This window comes from Peromyscus californicus, unplaced genomic scaffold, assembly GCF_007827085.1.
Source record: "Peromyscus californicus insignis strain IS unplaced genomic scaffold, ASM782708v3 Scaffold_23__1_contigs__length_62951481, whole genome shotgun sequence".
Classification (NCBI taxonomy): Eukaryota; Metazoa; Chordata; class Mammalia; order Rodentia; family Cricetidae; genus Peromyscus; species Peromyscus californicus.
Genome location: NW_026294534.1, coordinates 29,248,318 through 29,257,767, shown reverse-complemented (window position 1 = coordinate 29,257,767; position 9,450 = coordinate 29,248,318). Strand labels below are relative to the sequence as shown.

At 35.7% G+C, this 9,450-nt stretch overlaps 1 long non-coding RNA gene across 1 annotated transcript in view; it reads right to left on the bottom strand.

Moving 5' to 3' along the window:
- LOC128119047 (uncharacterized) overlaps positions 1-9,450 on the bottom strand; it is a 47,542-nt gene continuing 38,092 nt past the window's right edge. The window contains exons 4-5 of the long non-coding RNA XR_008221431.1: positions 5,866-5,974; positions 1-3,428 (exon numbers count right to left, since the gene is read on the bottom strand). This is a non-coding gene — a long non-coding RNA (uncharacterized LOC128119047). The remainder of the gene's footprint in view (positions 3,429-5,865; positions 5,975-9,450) is intronic.

The following is a 9,450-nucleotide window of genomic DNA, read 5'->3' as shown; positions in this document are numbered from 1 at the left end:
AATTTTGGCAATGGGAATTCTTTTCTCAGAAATGAATCCTTACAAAGCATGCAATGAGCCCATATTATTTAAGATCTCTCTTGTAATTCTTGTATTTTGTCCTGATTTCGGTGCTACTGTGTAACCATGATTAAATGTGATAGTCAAACAAAGAAAACCTGAACTCAGGTGCTATCATTTCATTTATCTTCCTGAACAAAAAAAAAAAAAAAAAAACAGTTTGGGGGAATATTGGCCTTGAACAGAGACCTTTCCAATAATGTGTTGTCCAATAAATATCACTTCCATGAATATATGTGCTTTGACAAAATTAAGTTTAATATGTACACTTGATAAAATTCTTCACTATAGTTTTCCTCTGAAACTCACACCCAGTGATCTAAGAATCTTAAAATGATTTAACAATAAGATTAATTCACTTACCATGAAATTAGCAAATAGTTTACCTGTTCTGAAATTCTAATGGTTTGTACTTGGTGTAAAATTAGAAAAGTTTGTTGTGTATACAAACATCTATATGTTTATGTATCTATTAAACAACAGCCCCAAACACCACAGTAAAGAGAAACTCAAGCTAATAAGGATTCTCCATTTTAGGTTTCATATCTTCTTTCTTTCATTATATTCAGTAAAAAATCAGTACAGTTTGAAAAAAAAGAGAGGAATATTGTTACTATGTAACCATATGGACAATTCATTTCTATAATCCTTTGAGAGTAACATTGTTCTTTATCGATTACAAAAATAAGTTAGTATCCACTTAAAGTCTTTTTTGAAAACAGTGATAACCTTCATTTCTCCTTTATTCTTATAAACTGGTCCAAATACTTAAAACAAAAATAGAACATCTATACCTAGCCACATCTTTCAAATGTTACTTCTAAGTAGAACACAAAGGATTGCTTTTAGACTGAGGATAATATATGCTCCTTGGCTGCACTTAACCTTCAAAATGATTTGAATGGTTCCAAATGTTTGTTTGCATATTTTTTCCTTTCAAATCCTCAGGCTATTTGCCAGCAAACCACTGTAATATAGTAATGTCTGGATTGATACACACTTTTCTCCTGAAAAAAAGAGGTTTGAGAGGGAGAAAGAGAGAGGGAGGGAGAGAGAAGAAGGGAGAGAAAAATGAGCAGTTTTCTCTCTGTTCACACTATTGCTTACGAAACAAGATGCATGGGGGATCTTTTATTTTTCTTTCTGTAGCAACCAACCATCTTGCACCAGCTGGTTTATCTTACAATTCAATTCAACTGTGGCACTGTTGTGAGCTCAGACCACATAGGACAAGAGCTCACTCCTACAACACCTCCCTCCCACAGGCAGAACTCAGATTACCCACAACTTTTGACTGGAAGGGCTCCAAATCAGAAGGTCCTTTGACCCTTCCCTAGCTTCAGTAATTTGTTAGGGTGGTTCAGGAAAGCATCCCACCTAAACTGTTGCTCATTTATTGCAAAGGATAGTATAAGGCTACAAATCAGCAACTCAAAGAAGACGCAATGGTGGCTGAGTTCTGAAGGGATCCAGAGTGTAGAGTTGGAGTGGGCAGGCTTCCACAGACATTTTCACTAAGTGGCAAATGGCTAAAACTCAGACCTCAAGACTTTGTAAGAAGTTGCATTGAATAGGCATGTGGGTCTCCCTCTTCCTTGGCATCTTTGGCAGCTAGTCCACGAGGGAGGAGGAAGCAGAAGCAGGCAACAGAGTTTAGAGGGCTTGTGAGTACCATGGAAATAACTTTCAAGGAGACTGCTTCAATGTAACAGCTCACTTTTATTCCAGAGTGAGGGAAGATATAGAGGATGGGAACAGCATCCCCGGCATCACCTAATTAATTTGCGTTTGGCAACATTGTCCTACCACACAGCTGGGAGCACAAAACTGAATTATCACATGGGCAGCAGGGCGAGAGTGTCTGCAGGAATCTGTGTCAAAGGCCTCCCTTGAGATAGGTTAGGCATTCAGGCTTAGGGACAGCTTCCAGATAGGGTCAGGCCTCCAATCCTAGAGACAATATCCAGGTCTGGAGGAAGTCCTACTGGAAAAGGAATCTTCCATTTTGCACGGAGCCCAGAGAGCTGTCCAGACACGGTGGACTGCAACCTTAATGTGTATCCATATGTATAATTTCACTTGGGGATATTGGAAAATGGAAGTTGGGTAAGGATACTTAGCCAGATAATTCTACTGTTACATTTCAGATCATTGCCATCCTGCTAAAAAAAAGTTGCTACAGAAAACATCACCCTTGTGAACCTTAGAAGTCTAGTAAGTATCCCCCAATCACCAGTCAAAAGTAACTATCTTTTCAGTCCATGGGACAAACTTTTAAAAGGAAGATGTATTTTGACATTATTCTTTCCCTCCCAATTAGTTGCCATGAAAATAGGTTTCATAATCACAAATAGGTCTTGCTGCTAAATGATTTAATGTTGATATTTTAAAAAATTAAATATAGTCAAGTAAGAAAATTATTTCAACTCAACGCAGGAATCACTTGAAGTTGAAAGTATAAATTAACAGATACATCACATAATAATCAAACAGTTAAAGAGATACCCTTGACATATGGTATACACAGGGTAGTTCAGGAGGATAAGAGGGAGAATTGTGGGTTCAAGGCTAGCCAGCGCTACAGAAAATTCTCAGTGCCAGTCTGGGAAGTAGGGTGAAACCTTGACTTCACACACACACACACACACACACACACACACACACACACACACACACACAGAGAGAGAGAGAGAGAGAGAGAGAGAGAGAGAGAGAGAGAGAGAGAGAGAGAGAGAGACTTGAAAGGATTTGGGAATATAGCCCAGTGGGAATTCACTTGTCTAACATTTTCTAGGTTTGGGATTCAATCAATCCCTTGTGCCAAAAATTAATAAATAATCCCCAAAGAAAGAATAAAAAGCAGTGTCACAGCAGTTTATTTAAGTAAAGTAAATTTACCATTACTCCATATATATTTTTTCATATTAAGTTCAAAGATTTATTATTGCTTAAATACTTATTCTGAAGTGAAGAAAAGTGTTACAAGAAAATGGTTTTATTTCATGCATTTAGTTTAATATTTAACTTTAATTTTATTAAATTTTACAAATTTTATTAAAATTTCTCTCATCTATTAACTGTTTATAAATATAGAAGACAAGATATTAGGAGATTACATGTGAGACTCCTAACAGAAAGAGCACATCTGTCTCTGACTTCTTCGCCTGTTCTTGGGACTCTTTTCGTCCAGCCGGGTTGCCTTGTTCAGCCTCCACCTGAGGATGCTTGCCTTGACTTACTGCACTTTGTTTTGTCCTATTTGGATCCCACCTCTTGGAGGACTGCTCTTTTCTGAAGGAAAAGGGAGGGGTGTATCTGGGAGAGAGGGGAGGGGTGTATCTGAGGGAGAGAGAGGAGGTGAGGGGCACCTGGGAGTAACGGAGAGAAGGCAGAATGTGCTCAGGTTATATTGTATGAGACGAGAATCTGTTTTCAATCAAAATAAAAGGGAAATGTTAACAGAAAGATCAATGAATGCGTAATCTTTAAACACCAAAGTAAAATGTTAAAACCAAGTACTTTTCCTTCTATGTTTTGTCTTTCATACTCTAAAGTTGCATGTTTTTATTGTAACCCCCTGTCCATCTTGAATTAAAATTCTCACCTATAAAATGGATTTGACAATTTAGAGAGGGGAGAAAATTACAATCAAAACGTAAGATTCTAATTGCCTTGCTGCTTTGAGTGTCTGGGATGACTTAGCTACTCCTAAACTAACTGAGGGCTTGAAGCAGGTTATAGCAAACATGGAACTACTTTTCATGCTCTCATGTCAGCAGCCTGGAGCTATCAACAATGGAGCACTCTGAAGAATGATTCCAAGAGCTCTTCAGGAAAGAGTGACTTGAGGACTACATGTCAAGGGATCTGGAGTGATCCATTGGTTATGTCAGATCTGCTCTAGATGAGCAGTGATAGGATTTGGCATTCACGCCAGTGGACAGTGGCACTTAATTCCTTGAATTACAAACCAAGGGGCTTATTTCAGACACATCGGTGGCACTTGAATGAGCTTAGAGTTGCACATTTTCATATGTTACACACAATTTCCTTTTACTCTAATGAGGAAGTGTGGCATCGAAGCAAAGTACTGAAATAGAGGGAATGAGGAATCGAGATGACAAGTTTTCAAGCACCTGATAAATTATGTTCTATCATGTAATGCAAAATGAAGTTATATCAGTTATGAAAGTTGTCTAATCTCTTCAGAATGGTTTTACTTGATAAACTATTTTCCAAGACTTTGAACAAAAGACATGCATTTAGCAAATATTACATATATCAATTAAAAAAAATAAGTTAGAGTAAACCTAATTACTCCTGGTTTTATACACACACAAAAATGCTATGTTTAAAGAAATTAAGTAACCAATTTCTAGTGCTTTTTAAATTTTTAGTGCATATACTTGGTCATTTATTTAATATATCACGTTGACTACCTGGACATCAGATACAATTGTGGAAATTATTAAAAATATACTTATCAAAGAATAGACAGGACTGAAAGTTGGTATTTCTATGATGGTGGGCAAAGGCAGATCATAAGCAATGTAAAAATGAATAAACATATATCATAACGTAGTAAGTTCAATGAGACAATACGGAAGAGATGGTTGGGGTGATGAATATTCTGATAATGATGAACACAGTAAAAATAAAGAGACTTAAGATTTCAAGCCATAAAAATCTCATTTCACATGTTCATAGCATTCTGCTGCAGTGTACTTCTTGAGCCTTAAGGTTATCAAAACATGCTCTGAAAGGGGGAATCAAAATCAAATGCAAATGTGCACTTCAGTTTTTAATCAACACCTGACTTCCAAACCACAGCCTGATGGCAACACTTCCATCCTGACTTTCTGTCTTCCGCAGACCCAGTGGCCCTCTTTTGACACACACCAAGACAGCTGTTGACTTTGTCTCCTGGTCACATGTGGAAAACTGTACTTATTTGAGTGTAAGGGTAAGAAATTCCCGAACACTTACAAGAATTCTATTTCAGTATGGAATGTCTCTCTCAGGAAAAATGATATTCTAATGAGAATGAAGAGCTTTCATATCAGAAAAAGGAGTCTCAAATGATAGTGTTATCGTATTCTATCAGAAAGTCACAGTTAACCCTGAATTTTTGCCTTAATAAAATTCTTGAGAGCATCAAGTGTGATTCATGTCATGTTAAAGGATGTCTTTTTCTTTTTCTTTTCTCTTTTTTTAAAACCTGTTTTCCTTTTGATACGGATCTGTTAAGATGAATAAACAATGAAACGGACCTAAATGTTATTATAGTAAAATAACAAATGGAACAAGAGTTGAAGTAAAGTCAATCTCGTGGGATTAATGTGATTATATTAAAAATGCAAAACTGTTGATTTTTAAAGATTGTGTGAAAGTAAAGTTAGAATAGTGTTTGAACCTAGAAGCTATTTTAAAGCTTAGTGATTCTTTCTTCATCTACATATTTTTAAATTAAAGTTGTAATTTAAAACTTCCAAAGAAAGGCATTTTCTTTTCAACGAATTCCTTTGCTATGAGGGGCGCATGCATTAAGCCACTATGGACGCAGGAAAATTGTTTATCTAGATGAGGGGGAGGTAGTTCTTGTGCTGAGGTCTCTCAGTCGTACATTGCTATGCAGAGAGGTGATCAGAGAGCAGCAAACAGCTCCTGGCAACAGACCAGTGATCCCTCATTGTTCAGAAAAGAGTCTATGTGTTCAAACCTGTGAATGCATCGTAGAAATTTAGTTGTGGTATGAAAATGGATTATCAGAAATCAGTCACAGAGCCAGGCAGTGGTAGCACATACCTCTCATCCCAGCACTCAGGAGGCAGAGCCAGGCAGATCTCTGATTTTGAGGCTAGCCTGGTCTACAGAGTGAGTTCCAGGACAGGCACCAAAACTGCACAGAGAAACCCTGTTTCAAAAAAACAAAAAAAACAAAACAAAAGAAATATCAGTCACAGGCTGAATTCAATCATTCTCAATTAAAACACGTAATTGACTTTAGATGAAACATTGGTATTTGTATATAGGAATTCACCCATGATAACTGCAGTCAATTAAATATTTTTCAATATATAATATAAAATGGAGATGACTGTTTTAAATTCTGTACTTCTACAGGCCAAGCTTCTCAGGACACAGTGTTAGGATTATTCTTCTTGCATTATGATGCCAGAAAAGGAAAATAATCTCAAGTATAATAGGTCTGAAATATACATATAAATATTACATATATATGAAAGAAATTACCTGTTTCAAATATTGAATATTTTGTTTGAAAAATTTGGAATTTTCCTGAGCCTTGTACTCTGAAGACAAGGGCCCAGTTGATCTGGTAGGTCAAACTGCCTGAAACTCCAGCTCCAGTGGGGTCTGATTCATCAGAGGACACCTGCATTTATATGTTCACAGCCCTCCACATATATACACATATAATTAAAATGAAACAAAATAGAACTACATTTGCATATTGGAGTATGTTTTAGACTTTTTAAGACATTGAAATTTTATATAAAAATTAATGAGAAACATAACTTTCTTCATTATATTCTCTGCACATTTCTCCAAAATATTTATCATACAGAATAATATAATTTTCCTTTACTCAGGCAATCTTGAGCCTATGGCTTTCAGCTAATTCACTTAGATGTTCTATTTGGAAAGCAGTAACAATTACAAGAATAAAAACCCCTTTCTAAAAGTTTGGGTTTTCCTATCACAAAATAGGTATTGGGGACAATTTTTAGTACATTTCTCTTTGTAATAGCTTACTTATCGAAACTTATAATAGCTTACTTATCGAAATTTTATATTAAAGTAGTTTAATCCTCTTGTCATCATACAACAATGCACATCTGTTCTACTCATCTAAAATTTAACCTTTCAAATAAATATAGATAGGTAGAATGCCACTAATCAAAGTATATTTCTGCTTACTTGAAGTGTGTAGGATTCCTATATTACCTGATTGTGACACATCCTAAATTAGACTTGGGAAACCGAGGAGGAATATGACAGCTCTTCCAGGTGACATTTATTATCTCTCTGGATTTTTTTTTCCTTGATTGCAAAGCTAGTTTTTAGCAACGTGAAAGCAAACAAACAAAAAAAACCATGTGTGATGTAAGAAGTTCTGGGAATTTAATACATTTTTCATTAGTCTTTCATAACCTTGTTTCAAAAGCCTTGTATTGTTAAAAAATACTATTGAGTATTCAAAAACATTTTTTTAAAGAACCGAAGAAGATGTTTCAGCTGTTAAGAGCACATAGTGCTCTTGCAGAGTAGCTGAGTTCAGTTCCCAGCACCTGTCTCGTAGATCAAACTCCCTGTAACTCTAGCTCCAATGTGTTTGATTCATCAGAGGACACCTGCATTCATATACACATATCCCCCTCATGCATATAATTAAAAATAAAATGAATAAAACCATACTTGCATAGTGGAGTACATTTTAGACTTTTTAATAAATTGAAATTATTCTATAAAACAAAAATTTAATAGTTCCCACTTTTAGGGTAAAAAGAAAATAAATTTTATGATATAAGCCCACTTATGGAGGCTAATATCAATCAGTTGCCTGATTTGCACTAATATAATTTTATGGTATATACCTCTCAACAGTATACTGCATAGTTTAATTTTTAAAAATCACTTTAGCTAAATTGTTGCTATAATAAACAGTTTCTACATAATATATTATATATTTTAGAAATATTCATACTAGATTATTAAATATATACACATAATGTATGTTTTTAACTCTAACGCATAGCATATTCAGACACACATAAAGTATTTTGTGAAAATTGTAGTCACATATAATCTCTGTTTCATATTAAATAGAAAGTTTATGCTTTTTCAATATTAAGCATTTTAGAAATAATTTTTATGAGATAATGGTACATATAATATCAAATTATATGACCAAATGAATTCTGGACTTAAATAGTCAGTAAGGAGGCAAGCAGAGCTTTTCATTTTTTTTCCTATCATGATACTGTGCTTTTGTTTTTCATTACTGAAGACATTATGGAAATACCTACTTCTACCACCAGTTTGTCTTTGGAGCCAGCATGCAGGAGACCACAGTCTCCATTCCCAGTCACAGTGGGAAAGGAGTTTAGCATTGGAAAAAAAAACTGTTTGGAAGTATCTGTGTCCCTGAACATTTGTTCTATAAAACCCCAGCCCCACCAAAAAAATTGGTAGAAAATGGTCCTTGAAACAACAATAACAAAAACCTCCAAGCAACAATAAACAATGAAACAAAATAAACGTAACTGCAAATAGAAAGCAACCTGTCTTCCTGTCAAAGCTCTTAACACTGACCAAATCATTTGCAGAATGAGGTAGATTTGAGTAACTGCTATTTAAGCAAAGAATTGCTGGCCAGTGATGATCACATTGCATCATGTGTCCTTCCAACCTACAGTTTTTACAAGTTCTTATTTCAGTTTTCACTTTTACATAGGTTAACATTGCATTGTTTTCACAAAGTAATGCAATCTACTTAGGTATGTCACCAACAGTAACAGTTAATGTTTCACTTGGAAGATTGTGTACATCAGGTAGAGCAGGTTTGGGTTTTATTTGTTTGTTTTTTATTGAGGATAGTACCATTCACTGTACTTGTTTATTTCTTTATTAGACTACAAAGCAAAGCATTTCCGTATTTCATCATAGAACTTTCATACATTTTTAAAGTTCCCTCCTGCTGCTGACCTTGGGGCTGCTTTTCTCCACACTGCTTCTCAAGGAACTCTTTCTTGAAACTGTGATGGGTTAAGATAAGACACAGTGCTTAATAATGTCAAAAGTTTGTTAACGAAGGCTCCACTACTCTGTTAATAGGGCATGCTCTAACCTCCAGCACAAGTGTCAAGTTGGCATTAGTCAATTTCAGGTTGACCAGGAACCACCAGGCCACGACCATCCTTCACCTCCCACCAAGAGATGGATATTTATATGTATTAGTTATATGGCTCCTGACTGTGATGAAATATCTGCCAAAAGCAACTCAAAGAAGGGAGTGATGGGGGCGGGGGCTCTCGGTTTGAGGGTGCCATCTATCACACAGGGAAGGCAGGGTGGCACAAGCCTGAGGGTCATGATATAGAGGAAGCTAATATTGATTTGGTATTCCACATTCTTTTTTATTCACTCCAGGGGAACTCACTCCATGGCATGGTACTGACCATATTCTAATTGAGTTGTATCTTGAGTAAATCTGTCTAGAAGCACCTTCACGGGCAGACTCAAAAGTTTGTCTGCTAGTGATTGTAATGCAATCAAGTTACAATGCCAATTAAACATCATAATACATGAGACCATAAGTCAACAAAATTTGGTATTTTAAATATTTATTTATTTGACAATGAGTGTGGC